The sequence below is a fragment of the Pelophylax lessonae genome, assembly GCF_965119305.1.
Source record: "Pelophylax lessonae genome assembly, chromosome: 13".
Classification (NCBI taxonomy): Eukaryota; Metazoa; Chordata; class Amphibia; order Anura; family Ranidae; genus Pelophylax; species Pelophylax lessonae.
The window spans coordinates 14500465-14517629 of NC_138780.1; positions in this window are offsets into that span (position 1 = coordinate 14500465).

Here is a 17165-nt window from a genome sequence, read left to right on the forward strand (position 1 = left end):
CCGGAAGGTTTTACCCCCAATAAACCAGGCCCTTTTCTGTGATAAGGTCACTGTGTTACTTTAATTGACAATACCGCTGTCGTGCGAAAAAAAAAAGAGTGACAATCCTGAAAAAAAAAAACATTATTTTTTTACTTTCCGCTATAAAATCACATTTTCCACCATTATAGGCCAATAATTCTGCTACATATTTTTGGTAAAAAAAAAAAAATCCCAATAAGTGTATATTGATTGGATTGAGAAAAAGTGATCACATCTACAAGCTAGGGGAAAGATTTATGTCATTTTTTTTTTTTTTACTAGTAATGGTGGGGATCAGCGATTTTTAGCGGGACTGTGACATTGCAACGGACATATTGGACACCCAACTGATATTTTTGACACTTTTGGGGGGACCAGTGCCATTACTACAGTAATCAGTGCTAAACATATGCACTGTTACGGTACTAATGACACTGGCAAGGAAGGGGTTAACACCAGTGGCAATCAAAGGGTTAAATGTGTCCCTAAGAGGTGCTTTCTAACTGTGTGGGGGATGGGTTTGCTGGGTGAACACAGAGGCCTGTGTTCCTAAATAGGACCTGTGTTCATTACTCACGAACAGCGGACTGCCATGTTTACATTGGCAGACCATCGTTCTGTCTCCACGGGGAGCGATCGTGGGTGCTCTGCGGACATCGTGGCCATCGGACCTGCTGATTGGCTCCCCCTGTGGCCAAATGACGTGTGCGTGCCCCCACTAGCTGTCCCGCAAAATTACGTACAGGTACGTCGTTTCGCGGGACAGAACTGACCTGCCGCAGTATAAGTATGGTAGCTGGTCAGCAAGTGGTTAAGTAAGATTTATTTACAGTGAAACCAAAATCCATCCAGACACCAGCAAACAGGAAACAAATGTGAAAATACAAGTGAAACCATAATCAAAAAATAAAAATGCCTAAGGCCGCTTTCACATGGGCTTTCTGATCAGGTCTGCCTGTCAGTTTTTCAGGCGGAATTGATCGGATTCTCCATGCACCCCTATGGAGCAGCGGATGTCAGCGGGGAAGGGGAAACTAGGACTGGGTTCAGGAACAAGTGGAGCAGATATAGGGCAGCAGGGTACAAGATGAAAAGCAAGATCAGGAGAAGGATAAATGGTAAGCAGTATCTGGCTAGCAAAGAAAAACACTGAAGCAAAGTGTAATAATAGAGGTGGGACTAAGTACCTTCCCAACAGCCAGCATCAGGCAGAGACTGGTTACTGGAACGAGCTGGCTGCTGGGAGGGTATTTAGTTCCTCCTCTACTATTACACTTCAGTGTTTTGCTTTGCTAGCCAGACAATGCATGGACACGGGAACTACAACCTTCTGCTCTGCAAAGCACAGTGCCACCAGCAGGAGATCCAGGTCCTGACGCTAACAAGCAGAGAAGGCACCATTTCCAGCATATCTATCTTTTTAAGTCTTTGATTTGTTGTTTTTAATAAGTGGGAACAGAATGACAGCCCGGCAACTAGCATTTTTAGTAGCAGAGCTCAGCAATGGAAGCTGCCTTGTTTCTTTCTGAAGAAAAGTGCCATTTTTAGTCAAACCTTTGTAATGGTGGCCATACATATTATCCGATTGATCCAAGCAATCAAATCAGCAACCAATCAAATAGCCATATTTTCCCTCTAAACTGTGTTGTGCTAATCAATAAATGTGTCAGTAATCTCCAAATACAACAAAAGATACAAAATTGTCCCAAAACCAATTAAGCCTTGGTTCACACTGGTGCGACTTGTCATGGGACTTGAGAGTTCAAAGTGACTTGACAAGTCGCGCTGCATGAACGGCAATGGAACCATTCTAATCGGTGCAACTCAAGTCGCTCTGACTTAGAAAAACGTTCCTGCACTACTTTTGGTACGACTTCAGCACGACTTTGAAGTCATAGCAGTGTGAACGGGGCTGATGGAATTAACATAATAGTCCGCAACATGTGTAAGTAGATGGAAATCTTCCATCCATAAATCTTAAAATAAGTGCCACGATAGATCAGGAACCTCCACCGGGTGGACAGAAATGCAGGCTTACCAGACAAATATGACCGCCTAAAGTCATAAAAGGCACGTATGAAGGGAATCCACACTGGCCACGTCTCTCTAGCTTCTTCTCAGAGACTCTAGGTAGCCTGGTAAATCCTATGTTTCCCCCTTCAGACATCAGCCATGAATGCTCAGAAATAAAAACAAGAGCAGACGCTCCATATAGCGTGAAACCCAATAGTACCTTTTATTTAAATATAAACATCACTTACAAACATCAACAGGCTAATAGCGCTTTAAAATCAGCTCTGGTCAGTATACAAACAGAATACCACTGCGTGATGACGTCAGCAACGTTGCTCCTCCCTATGCGTTTTGTCACATATGACTTCTTCCGTGATCCTTCCAATTGATTTAGATTCAGTTTAGATCAGCAAGGGTTGAACATTTTTGACGTGTTGCATCATTAGATTTGCTCGGATTATGAGGATGCCAAGGAAAAAACAGAGATACAATGGATAACTTGCAATCATATCTTTCAACTATTAAATTCCTCTCCCCCTGGTGTGACATATCGATCTACTGTGTTGTCAATTAATTACTCTTATCGGGGGAGATCAATTGTAAAAGAAATCAATTGTTTATCAAAGCGTGTATTGCCACCATAACTGAGATCATAGAGATATCGCTTGTAGCAATTTCTTCATCTGTGTGTCAAATATGTATTTTTTTCCCTTACATGCTTTTTGAAATTTGAAATATCTATCATCTATCTACTGTATCTATCTATCTATCTATCTATCTATCTATCTATCTATCTATCTATCTATCTATCTATCTATCTATCTATCTATCTATCTATCTATCTATCTATCTATCCACATAATACAGGGGTGTCAAACTCAATTTCATCCCGGGCCACATCGGCATTATGGTTGCCCTCAAAGGGCTGGTTGTATCTGTAAGACTAGATGTCCAGAGACCCCCCCCCCATATCAGATGTCAAGGGCACCCCCCCACCCCCCCACCATCAGAAGTCCTTTATCCCCCTTATATCATAGTGCACCTCCTTACCTTGTTCTTCTGCTGGGAAGAACCTGGGGAAGAGCTAGTAGGAAAAAAAGTGCAGGGTCTTGAGGAGGAGCAGAGGAGCACTGGAGTCTGTTGAATGCTGACACAAGAGGAGGGGGTGCTGCGGCTGCACAGAGGCACAGGATCTGTAGGAGTTCTGTCTTCCTCTCTGCTGCCAACTGCTAAGATAGGGGGGCAGCAGATGCAAGCTGCCTTCTTCGTGGCTGCAGGGAGAAATGAAGGATCTGGTCGAGGAGTTCTGTCCTCCTCTCTGCTGCTGACTGCTGAGACAAGGTGAGGGCAACAATGAGGGGGTTCCCACAGCTGCAGGAGAGGTGCAAGGCCAGGCCTTGTGTTTGACACATGTGAAATAACATATGAAGGAGTTCATAACTCTTTCACATTGCAGTGGTTAATACCAGTAAACTTCAGAAAGGAAGTACATTTGTTCTTGGCATCGGCAGCCTGCTGCTATTAGCTTGGGCAAACTTCAGCCCTCCAGCTGTTGCAAAACTACAAGTCCCATCATTCCTCGGCCTTGATCAGTCATGCTGTCATTCTTGCAGTGCCTCATGGGACTTGTAGTCCTGCACGCTGGAGGGCCAAAGTTTGCCTATCCCAATTTATGACATTAAGCTCTTGAACACAGAGGTGCAATTCTTGCAATCACCTAAGTGCTCCTGTAAATAGGTGCCATATAATCAGCCCATCTCTTTAAAGCTGAAGTTTAGGGATGATTTTTCTTGCGTAACTCCATTGGTCCAGCTTGGACCAATAAAAGGAAGCATGTCAAGCTACAAATCACTGTAGTAGTTGCCGCTACTATAGTAATAGCAGCTGTCATCCATCCAGACCCTAGACCCCAGAATCCATGCTAGACCCTTCCCCATGCGTGTGGCCTGGCTGGCTAGGAAAGGGAGAGAGGAGAGTGAACATGTGCGGTGCCATCCCCTTCTGAACCATGATGATGTCACAGGGATGATCAAAGTTTTGAAAAGTTCGGTTCGACCAGAACACCCGAATTTCCCGAAAGTTCGGTTCGGATTCCAGAACCCCATTGAAATCAATGGGACCCGAACTTCTGGAATCAAAAAACACAATTTTGAAGCCCTAAAACCCAATAAATGCCCCTAAAAAGTACCTAGGGTTCTGGGTCATGCCCCAGGGACTATGAATCAGGCAAAAAAAAGTTCTTAAAAATTGTCGTTTTTTGATAGAGAGCCAATTATTGAAAAAATTATTGAAAAGAAAAAAAAATGAGATTTCTTTGGATTTAGTGTCGGGGGGGGGGGGGGGTCTAAAAAGAGTACCTGTGAAGTTTCAGCTCTGTAGAATGTCCAGAACCAGAAAAAAAACAGATTATTTTTATTAGAATTTCAGTAGCGCAGGGATGGTGTTACCCTCCTTTCACACCTTGGCGTTTTTGTTTCAGGTGTTTTTTGGGCGTTTTTTGAAGGCGTTTGGAGGAAGGCATGACATCTGAACTTCTGCATAGGGGTATATATATATATATATATATATATATATGTGTGTGTGTGTATATATGTGTGTAAGTATATATATATATATGTGTATATATATATATATATATATATATATACTGTATATATATATACATATATATGTATATATATATATATATATATATATATATATATATATATATATATATATATATATATATATATGTGTGTGTGTGTGTATATATGTGTGTAAGTATATATATATATATATATATATATATATATATATATGTGTATGTATATATATATATATATATATATATATGTATATATATATATATATATATATACTGAATATATAAATATATATATATATATGTATATATATATATATATATATATATATATATATGTGTGTGTGTGTGTGTGTATATACATATACATATATATACACATATATATATATATATATATATATATATATATATATGTATACCCCTAACCCAGATTCTGCATAGTGGGGTCACACTGACATGGCAGAGTCAGTTCACACTAAACTACTCTACGGTCACCCTGACATAGCAGAGTTCGGTCACCCTGACATGGCAGAGTCAGTTCACACTAAACTACACTACGGTCACCCTGACATGGCAGTTCGGTCACCCTGACATGGCAGAGTCAGTTCACACTAAACTACACTACGGTCACCCTGACATGGCAGAGTCAGGTCACCTAAACTACACTACGGTCACCCTGACATGGCAGAGTCAGGTCACCTAAACTACACTACGGTCACCCTGACACTTTTAACTATCCCTACAAAAACTAGATTGTTGAATCTAACTATAGTGGTATATAGTACCCTAACTACACTGCATATCCCTTTCCTCACACTAAAAGCAGCAGGAGAAACACAAATGCTTCCACTCTCTTCCTCAGCCTCTGTATTACAGTGCTAGAGATTTGGCGGGGCTATGTTATATACTGGGGGGCGTATTCACTCCTGATTGGCCTCTTTACCCCGTAGTCACTCCAATCACATTCCTAGCAGACTCCTGCCCCCTCAATTGGCTTTTACTGACGTTTCTGGGCCAATCATGGGCTTTTAAAGCCCAGTTCCTGTCCCATTGCATTTTGGGCGGTTCTGGTGACCGAATTCCGAACTTTTACCGCAAAAACTTCGGAATTCGGCTGAATTTCGAACACCCAATGTTCGGGTCGAACTGATGGTCGACCCGAACCGTTCGATCATCCCTAGTCACAACCATATTTGGGAATTTTTGGTAAACAGGCACATTATCATTAGTCCCAGCTGGCCTGCCATTATCATGTGGGAGAAATCCAGTGGAGGCTGGGGGAAGAGTCCTAAACTCTCACTGAGGGTAGAGGTGTCTGTGATTCCTGCTTGTGGAAGGAAGGCTGGTGTGGTGGATAAGACTTGGCAGGAGCTCGGTAGGTGGATGGATGAGCAGAGACCGCTGCAGGTACGGCATGCAACCAAGCTGGAATGCAAGCCGCCATAGAAGCTAGGAACCAGAAGGATATCGGGGCAGAAGTGGCATTGCTATGTAGGTGGTAGTCTGTGTGCTTCTTCCCTTCTTTTTGGTTTGACAAAGGAGCTGAATCGCCCCGAAATATGTTATCACCTACATAGTGATTTCACTTCCGCCCCAATGTCCTTCCAGTTCCTAGCTTCTACAGCAGCTTGTGTTGCAGCTTGGTTGTGGGCCATTCCTGCAGCGGTCTCGTCCTTCCACCTACCAAGCTCCTACCAAGTCTCATCCACCACACCAGCCTTCCTTCCATCCTGCCGAGCTCCTGCCAAGCACGCCTTCCTTCCACAAGCGAGAATCACAGACACCTCTACCCTCAGTGAGAGCTATGGCCTCCCCTGGATTTCCCCCAGATAATATCGGCAAGCCAGCTGGGACTGATGATGATGTGCCCGTTTACCCCTCTTACCCTGTGAGTGCAATCCTTTATATTTGTCTATACTCTTTTATTAAACAGATACACTTAGATGGCAGCGCCTTCTTTCTTTTATTTATTTCCATAGTGCACAGAGAAAACCAACACTCTCATTAAGAAGAGCTGCAGCCATCTTTAAATGGACAGATTTACATGGAACTTTCCCACATATAGTCTATGGCACAATAGGGTTATCAACACGTTCTCTGGTTGCGCTTGGAGTTTTTTTTTGTTTATTACATAAAGCCCATCAGGCTATCACTGGAGGCTTTAGGACCTTGTGAGGACCCTATGGCTGGACCTAATGGGAGATGTCCACATCATCTAGCAGTGACTTGAGCACCCAAAGGACTCGCCGACTCCGCAGTTCAGAAGGCAGAAGACTCTGGACCCAACCCTTCAAGTGACCATGGAATTGCGTAAATGTTTGGGCCATTTTTTTTTAAATGGTGGGGCAATTAGCTCACATTTTCTGATGAAAGATCAGCCACGCCAAACTATCACAGTTCTGCCTAAAGTTATCAATGCCAAGCCCTGAGGAAAGAGAAATCTGGATAGAGATATAGATAGAGTGTTCAAGATAGATAGATATACTCTAGGTCCATGCCGCCAGTCATGGTGGCCACCTCAAGCAGCACTCATGGAGGAACAGTGAGGAATGCCACTGAAGCTACATAGTTACATAGTAGTTGAGGTTGAATAAAGACAATAGTCCATCCAGTTCAACCTGTGTAGATGTGTGTGGCCGTAATCATCTCTCATACCCCTGAATGTTCTGATCAAAGCTGAAGTTGTTTAAAAGCAGAATCAACAGAATGGCCCATAGATAGATAGATAGATTAGATACTGTATTATTTGTTCATTAATATATTACCTTCACTACCGCTCATCCCCCCTGCTGCTTATTAACCCTTAAACTGCTTTTGACTATTTATTATTATTATTATTTATGTCCAAAGGTGTATTACAAGATAATTAGTAATAAAGGACACAGGAATTGCAGTCTTTTCTGAATTTTGTTCTATGTTTTCTAAAGATGAAGCAGAGCAGATGCTGTTTACTTTCAGACAGCCTGTTTCTGATTGAAGCCTCTGATGATGAACCCATATGGAGATATACAAGGGTGGGAGGAGTCATGGCTCAAACCCATCCACTTGTGTCGGTAAATTCAGCTTCAGCTACAGAGCTCTGTTAAGCCTTGTATACACTCGTGGTGCTCTTTAAAGATGGACCCGCGCTCAGATTGCTCCTAAGAGCCTTTGACTGGTGGGAATGAGGTGATGTATCACTTCCTTACCACCTGTTTTAACCCCCTAAATGCCAGATTACCACTCCACAATTGCCTGCAATGCATGGGTGCAGTGCGGCCCCACTCACTTGAATGGGTCCCATTCGGCAATGTCTGCCAAACGCGACAGGGGCAGTGGTGGTCGTCCATTGGGGGTGCAAGGGTGCCGCCCCCCATCCATGCGTCCGGCCCTCTAATCTACATGCAGGGTACCGGACGCATGGATTTCAATGGGTTTTTTTTTTTTTAACCACGTGATTAGAGCCAGAGGCTCTAATAGGCTTTAAAAAAAGGGTGGGCTCGGGGCGTAGAGCACTGCGCCCTGAGCCAACCCAGTTGTGTGACAATAGCGAATGAATATTACACGGATTCTCCTCCTGGCCAATCAGGAAGCGGGTCCTGAGGCCCGTTTCCTAATTGGCCAAAAGGAGAAGCCATGCCATTGGCCAAGGAGGAGGAGGGAGTCCGGCCCCCTAATCTACATGCAGGATGCCGGACGCATGGATTCCAATGGGGTTTTTTTTTAAGCACGTGATTAGAGCCAGAGGCTCTAATAGGCTTTAAAAAAAGGGTGGGCTCGGGGCGTAGAGCACTGCGCCCTGAGCCAACCCAGTTGTGTGACACAAGCGAATGAATATTACACGGATTCTCCTCCTGGCCAATCAGGAAGCGGGTCCTGAGGCCGGTTTCCTATTTGGCCAAAAGGAGAAGCCATGCCATTGGCCAAGGAGGAGGAGGAAGGAGATGCAGAAAGCTGAGGGGGAAGAAGCCTGCCTGACCTCCCTCTACATGTCCAGGGTGAGTGACCCGGTGACCCCGGGGGGGGGGTATGTGCGGGCTGGGCTGGTCCGGGGGAGGGGGGTATGGTGTGGTCCGTCTGCCGCCCCCCCAGCTCATTGAGCACCAGCTGCCACTGGACAGGGGGTATATTATTATGCCACGGCCGCTAAGCAGAGCATCGTGACCGCGTAATGTGTACACCACCAGCCGCCGCCTTTCCAGCTAAAGGCGGAGTGGTTGAGGAGTGGTAAAAATGCAGCCTAAACTGCATGGTTTTACCGCCCCAACCACTAGTGTAAACAAATCCTTAAAAACAAACTTATCTGAGCAAAGCAAACATGGATGAACAGGAAAGTATGTGAAAACAAACCAAGAGCACCACCTTGTGGCCTCTTATAAAAATGCAAAATGTATGTATTATTTCATATCTGCCAGCCTAAAAAAAATAGAACAAAAATATAGGAGAAGTGACTATTCGTTTCCTATAAATAAAACTGGTAAATAAACAGATTTTACAATTGTCACATTGCTATAATTGCAAGTGATGTTTTAGTTATGGGCAAAGGCACTTGTTTGGTAGTCACTTCTCTAAATCTAGTGACGAGACCTCAACACTAGAGTCCTTAGTTCCTACTTTTTTTCACCTTTCAGTAGTCTCTCACCTCCGGCAGCATTTCAAGTATTGTGAAGCACATTTTCCAAAATCTCAACAGTGCATGGGAAGTGCAACCCCTGTTGATAACTACATTACTCAACATAGCAAAGTAATTCTAGTAGATGTGTATTTATTTAAAAACAAAAATAATAATAATTTATCCAGTAAAAGTGCACATTCATTCGTTGTGTGACGGCGGGCCAACAAAAAAATGATATTAGGTTATTTCTTGCTCTGGTCTAATTTTTTTTATATTGTTTTAAAAAAGAAAATACAGTACCGCATTTGGCCACTAGATGATACTTAGCACCATCTGGTGGTCAAATGTGGTATTTTTTTGTTTTAAAATAAAAAGCAGCCTAATAGCCTTAAGCTGGATACACACGATACGATTTTCTTTAGATTTTTTCCTTTACATTTACCAAAACCATATAATACGAGGTCAAACCTAAACACTTTTAACCACTTCTGGACCGGAAGATTTTCCCCCTTAATAACCAGGCTATATTTTGCGATTCGGCACTGCGTTACTTTAACGGACATTGCACGGTTGTGCGACGCTGTACCCAAATAAAATTGACGTCCTTTTTTTTCCCATAATAGAGCTTTCTTTTGGTGGTATTTGATCACCTGTGCGATTTTTATTTTTTGCGCTATAAACAAAAAAAAAACGACAATTCTGAAAAAAAAAAACATATTTTTCACATTCTGCTATATAACATTCTCAAAAATAAAAAATGCACAAATCTAAATTTTTTAACATTTTAGGGCAATTTGTATTCTGCTACATATTTGTGGTTAAAAAAAAAAACGCAATAAGCGTATTTTGATTGGTTTGCGCAAAAGTTTTCGCGTCTACTAACTACGGGAAAGATTTATGTCATTTTTATTGTTTTTTTTTTTTTACTAGTAATGGCGGCGATCTGCGATATTTTTGCGGGACTGCGACATTGCGGCGGACAGATCGGACCCCTAACTGCCATTTTTGACACTTTTGGGGGGACCAGTGACATTACTACAGTAATCAGTGCTAAAAATATGCACTGTCACTGTAATAATGACACTGACAGGGAAGGGGTTAACACTGTGGGTGATCAAGGGGTTAAATGAGTGATTCTAAGTGTGGGGGGGCGTGGCTTGTAAAATGATCATAGAGACCTGTGATCCTATATAGAAGGATCACAGGTGCTCTGTGATCATTTCAGGGAGAAGAACGGTCGGCTGTGTTTACAACATCCGACCGTCCTTCTCCCTCAGCGGGGAGCGATCGCGGGTGTCAGGCGGCAATTGGAGCCGCCTGCCCCGGGCATTGGCTTCCCCACTGATGAGCGTAGGTCAACGTCGCTTCACGCAGGAGGGACGCACTGCCGCAGTCAATCGGCGGCGGGCGGTCGGGAACCAGTTACTGTAATTTGTATGCAACCAGTCAGGCCCCTGCACTACATAGTTGAGGGTAAATCTAAATGAAATCTAACAACAAAAGTTGTATGGTGTGTATCCGGCTTAAGAAAATATTTTTTTTTTTGCCCATTCTGCACAGAACGAACATACATGCCTTTTTTACTGAGTGAGTTGCCAAATACTTTATAAACACAACCCATATTCCTTTTTATTTTTTTCAGGACAAACAAGACTTTCTTTTGGTAATATTGTCTTACAAAAATGATTTATTTCCATGCAATCTATAGAAAAAAGAAAAAAAAAGATGTAACAATAAATGGATTTTTGTCTTACCGTAAAATCCTTTTCTCTGATGCTCATTGACAGACGCAGCTCCATATCTTCTTCACCCGTGGGTTATGCTGTTCTTCATAGGAGTAGGACACTAGGTGGAAAAAGGGTTAACAAAGCTTAACCATGCCCATGGGGCAGTCCCAGGAGGTATACTCCCACTTCCTGCTCTAGGATTTCAGTTTTTTTTTCTGCCTAGTCAGGAGTAAGGACCTAGCTCCTTACCATTTTAGCAAACTTTGTTTCAGATTCCTACCTTTTGTTATTCTGAAGAAATAGCTGTTTGTTTGTCTGTGTCAATGTCAAAGTGAATCTAATGGGAGTGAGTTTATCATTATCAATCAGCTGCTGCACCTGCAGGGCTCTAATGAGGAAAGTGGCAGGGTCTGCGTCCCTTTGAATGGGATTTCCCTTTGGCAGTATCTCACCAAAAATGAAATTTTTGTTGCAGGGGATGCCCAAAAATCTGACTTCTGCAGACTTCTTGGAAAACACACACAAGCAGGAAATTATTTTGAAGTTTGCCCCCATAATGCACTGCACTCTTGCAGTTTTCCCCCATAATGCACTGCACTCTTGCAGTGCATTGATTGCCGATGATTGGCCAAAGCATGCACCGGACCTGTATGCTTTGGCCAATCACAGCACAATGTACTGTCAGAGACATGATTGGCAATTTATCTGTATTGCCGGGAGCCGACAATACGTTACAGCCGTGAGCAAGTTTAAATTACATTTTTTTCCTTTAGAAATGTCAGTATTGATGCAGCAGGCTCCATACATTATACAGATGCGCCACTTTACAGGCACATTAAGGGGACCCCCCAGGCACGATATTTAAAGGAATTTTTTTTTTTTATTTGTAGTACCCTACAAGGTAGGTGCTAGGTAAAGTATAGTGGGCCTTATCTGCTTATCAGCAGGGCCATGATTTACAGCTGGGTTGTCATGTCTCTCAGGTGTGGCTGTTGAGACTGGGGAGTCTCCCCACTGTGCTCCATGAGAGGGTTCTCATTGGGCAGTGGAGGAAATCCAGCCAATGGCACACTCAGGCCTGTATCTACCCCAGAAAGGCAGATTCTGCCACACAGCATTCTGGGAGTGGGTATAAGTTTGAGGGGAGCGCATGACGCAGCGTCTTTGGCGGGAAGCAGAGCCACAGGAGGGAGAGGACGGCTGTCTCTCCTCCTGTCAGAGGAATCGGGTGTCCCGGGAGGGTTGTAGTCCATATATTGTTGACACAAGTTTTCAAATCAGGTCAATATATGTGGCTTGACCAGCGGCGGTACTCCCAGTGCTCATATGGATTGAATCCTCCACCACACCATCAGTGCTCCCCATAGAAATGGGCACTCACCAGAAAACTGATAGGGATCACGCTTTTTAAATATCCGCTCCAATACTTCCTCCACCTCTACTGGACCGTATCGGACACTCAGATACTCAATTTATTTCCAATATGATCAGAAGCCTCTTAAGTTTTCTTAGACATCCGCATCACATGACCACAATTCTCCAATCGTTATCACTGTTTTGGAAGGGAAGCAAATATGGAACATCGATAGTATAATACGGTTTTTATTCACATAATTCCCATATCACATCACATAAAACCCCCCAATCCAAATCTGCTTACATTCAATAGAAATAATTAAAGCATGTTCAAAAAGACTCTGATGGTTCGCTACCTCATCGCGTCTACTGAGGTTCCTCCAGGCTCGCGGCGGGTTCCGGAAATGTTGCGGTCGCGTCCAGAGTTACCAAGAAACAGCGTGCTTACGTCCTGACATGTTTCGTCATTACGACTTCAACTGAGGACCTGGGGTAGGTCATAAAAGCTGAGGGCACATGTGACAGGGCTTCTTTGGGCGGGAAGCCAGGTCCCAGGAGGAGGGTGATGGCTGTCTCTCCTCCTGTCAGCAAGGAAGGTGGTCACAGGCGGTCGGCCTAGGGGACCAAGTGTGTGATGCTGAGCCAGGAGGTCCAGGATACTGACGAGTGGAGCTGAAGGCAGAGCGAAACAGGAAAAACAGTGTTCGTGAGTACCGGGAAGCTTGCCAGGGTTCTGCCCAGGAAGGGGACCACTCCGGTGGAGAGTCAGTGGACAAGGGGCTAGCATGCATGGGAAGTGAGAAAGGGGTGCCAGGTTAGGACCCTGAAGAGGAATTAATTCAGGAACATATCTTTTACTTCACTTCAGTGGCAAGGTGAAGCAGCGGCCTTGCCGCACACACTACAGTCAGTTGTCCTCAGCAATTGTGCATAGTTCAAGTTGGAGTATCCCACTCATCCCTTCTCTCATCCAAGTTCTAAAATAAAACACAAAAACCAAATCCCCTGGACTGTTCATTGTCTGAGCCGAGTTTTACAGACCATTGCTATGGGTAACCCAGGGGAATCCACACTCAGCAGCTCCCTAGGGGGCAGTGCTACAATAGCTATCAGTGCAAATCTAGAATATAGTGTATCTCCTGTAAAATGCTGTAATACCTAAAGTATCTCCATCTGTATAGTTATATTGTTTTGTATTGCTACGCTTTTTCAAACCAATGAAATTATTTGAATATTAAAAGCATGTATTGTTTCCATAAAAGGAACCATAGCTCCCCTTCCAGGAACAGAAAGCGTCATTTCTGACGGCACACAATCAGATGCTTTGTCACTTCTTGTTACGCAAAAAGAGGAACCAGGCAGTAGATCCCATGGACATTGTCTCTGGGACATTCTACGGTAATATGTAATGACTGCTAGGTGCCAAGAAATATCAATACCTAAACTGGTATACAAGTGTGACGTTTTTCGTTCTTTTTGAAGACGTAAGTCTGGTGGGATTACTCACCCCAGGGGATCTTTGTAGTAAAATCGAAGTATAATCCCTTTGTGTAGAGACCTGAACAGTCCATTACTGTTTTTTTAGAGGTTCCCACAACAGCGGCAATTTTCAGCCAAGTATCGGTCAAAAGGTGGCCACTGACCTCACTGATAGTTTCACCCTCTGTTTTCACCTGGTGATCTGGCCAGTAACACACCTCCTCTAATCTTACTAGGGGATCCCTAAGACCTGAAGCTTTCTTTCAAGGGTTCTGATGGCACCTGAATAGTTCCAAGTCCAACACCACTTAGCAGAGCCACCAGCTTGAATGCAAGGGTGTCATTTTGGTCACCCCTGTAGGGTGGGGCAATTTTCCAACTTACCACTACCAATGTAAGGAGCATTTTCCCAGTGATACCCCAATGGACTAATCTTACTAGGGGATCCCTGAGACCTGAGCTTTCTTTCAAGGGTTCTGATGGCACCTGAATAGTTCCAAGCCCAACACCACTTAGCAGAGCCACCAGCTTGAATTCAAGGATGTTGTACTGGCCACCCCTGTAGCGTGGGGCATTCTTCCCACTACCAATGTAAGGAGCGTTTTCCCAATGATCCCCCAATGGACTAATCTTACTAGGGGTTCCCTGATGGCGCCTGCATAGTTTCTCCCTCTGTTTTCACCTGGTGATTTTTGCCAGTAACACACCTCCTCTAATCTTACTAGGGGATCCCTAAGACCTGAAGATTTCTTTCAAGGATTCTGATGGCACCTGAATAGTTGCAAGTCCAACACCACTTAACAAAGCCACCAGCTTGAATGCAAGGGTGTCATTCTGGTCACCACTGTAGAGTGGGGAATTCTTCCCACCACCAATGTAAGGAGCATTTTCCCAATAATCCCCCAATGGACTAATCCTACTAGGGCATCCCTGAGATCTGAAGCTTTTTTTGAAGGGTTCTGATGGCACCTGAATAGTTCCAACTCAAAGTCCAACACCACTTACCAGAGCCACCAGCTTGAATGCAAGGGTGTCGTACTGTGGCCACCCCTGTAGGGTGGGGCATTCTTCCCACTTCCCACTACCAATGTAAGCAGCGTTTTCCAATGATCCCCCAATGGACTATTCTTACTAGGGGTTCCCTGATGGCGCCTGCATAGTTTCTCCCTCTGTTTTCACCTGGTGATTTGGCCAGTAACACACCTCCTCTAATCTTACTAGGGGATCCCTAAGACCTGAAGCTTTCTTTCAAGGTTTCTGATGGCACCTGAATAGTTCCAAGTTCAACACCACTTAACACAGCCACCAGCTTGAATGCAAGGTTGTCATTCTGGTCCTCACTGTAGAGTGAGGAATTCTTCCCACTACCAATGTAAGGAGCATTTTCCCAATGATCCGCCAATGGACTAATCTTACTAGGGGATCCCTGAGACCTCAAGCTTTCTTCCAAGGGTTCTGATGGCACCTGAATAGTTCCAAGTCCAGCACCACTTACCAGAGCCACCAGCTTGAATGCAAGGGTGACATTCTGGTCACCACTGTAGAGTGGGGCATTCTTCCCACTACCAATGTAAGGAGCATTTTCCCAAAGATAACCCAATGGACTTATCTTACTAGGGGATCCCTGAGATCTGAAGCTTTCTTTCAAGGGTTCTGATGGCACCTGAATAGTTCCAAGTCCAACACCACTTAACAAAGCCACCAGCTTGAATGCAAGGGTGTCATTTTGGTCACCCCTGTAGGGTGGGGCAATTTTCCCACTTACCACTACCAATGTAAGGAGCATTTTCCCAGTGATAACCCAATGGACTAATCTTACTAGGGGATCCCTGAGATCTGAAGATTTTTTTCAAGAGTTCTGATGGCACCTGAATAGTTCCAAGTCCAACACCACTTACCAGAGCCACCAGCTTGAATGCAAGGGTGTCGTACTGTGGCCACCCCTGTAGCGTGGGGCATTCTTCCCACTTCTAATCTAAGGAGCGTTTTCCCAATGTTCCCCCAATGGACTAATCTTAATAGGGGTTCCCTGATGGCGTCTGCATATTTTCTCCCTCTGTTTTCACCTGGTGATCTGGCCAGTAACACACCTCCTCTATTAGATCGCCCCACAGCGGATGAAGGAGCACAGGGGGCACCTTAGGACAGCAGCATTGTCAGTCTGGGGAAAAAGGGGAGTGTTAGATGGACTAACAGATTTAGATACACTAACAAATTGAAGCCAAACTTCAGCTCACACTTTATAAGCAAACAGAAAACAGTTATTTTTCCTCTTGGGATAAAGGATTTGCATTCATAAATAAAAGTTGGTCCTTATAAGCAGCCCTACCAATGTAAAGTGGTTTGTCTCATCCGTGTAAACTGATACATTCTGCTGGAGAGTTTATGCTTCTGAAAAACAACAGACTTGCTGGCCGGATCACCAGATGAAAATAAAGGAAAGAAAGCCCCAAAAATGCAACAAATGCAGCCATCAAATCTAAGAATTGGTAAGCTGCAATATGATAAATGTTTGCTTTTGGGTTTATTACCGCTTTAATGCTGCACTTATTTCAGATTGAGGTTGACCAGTGGCGGCTGGTGCTCCATGGGCCGGGGGGGGGCGGCTGACAGACCACACCATACCCCCCCCCCCAACCACACCAGCTCCAGCCCACACACCATCCCCTCCCTCGGCGGCTCACTCACCCTGGACTGACGTGGAGGGCAGACAGCGGCGACGGCTTCCCCTGCGTCTCCTCCTCCTTGGCCAATGGCATGGCTTCTTCTTTTCGACCAATCGGGAAACAGGTCTATGGACCCGCTTCCTGATTGGCTGGGAGGAGAATCAGTGTGATAATAGCGAATATTTATTCCCTATTGTAACACAATTGGGTGGGCTCAGGGCGCAGTGCTCTGCGCCCCGAGCCCACCCTTTTTTAAAGCCTATTAGAACCTCTGGCTCCAATCACATGCTTCAAAAAAAAAGCCCCATTAGAATCCATGCGTCCAGTTCCCTGCATGTAGATTAGAGGGCCGGACTAATGGATAGGGGGGGCAGCGCCCCTGCGCCCCCAATGGACGGGCCGCTACTAAAGTTGACCTGTCAGAGGAAGCTTCAAGAAGGCTCTAATAAGGAAACTTTTGCAGGCTCTGCTTTCCCATGAAATGAAACATCTAAGTATGAGAGTCTTAGTCATTTCCACCTCCCCCTCCTCAGATACGGGTTTTGGGCTGATTGATGCAATAAATAGATACGAAACCAAGACCAAAAATTGAAGATATTACAGCTTACCGGTCCTTCAAGCTTCACTGGTTTGTTCCCTCCAGGGTGTAACTGAGCTACATTTTTTTGGGGGGGGGGGGGGAGGAAGTATCAGATTCATGAAGTAGTGAAGCCAGTTAGCAT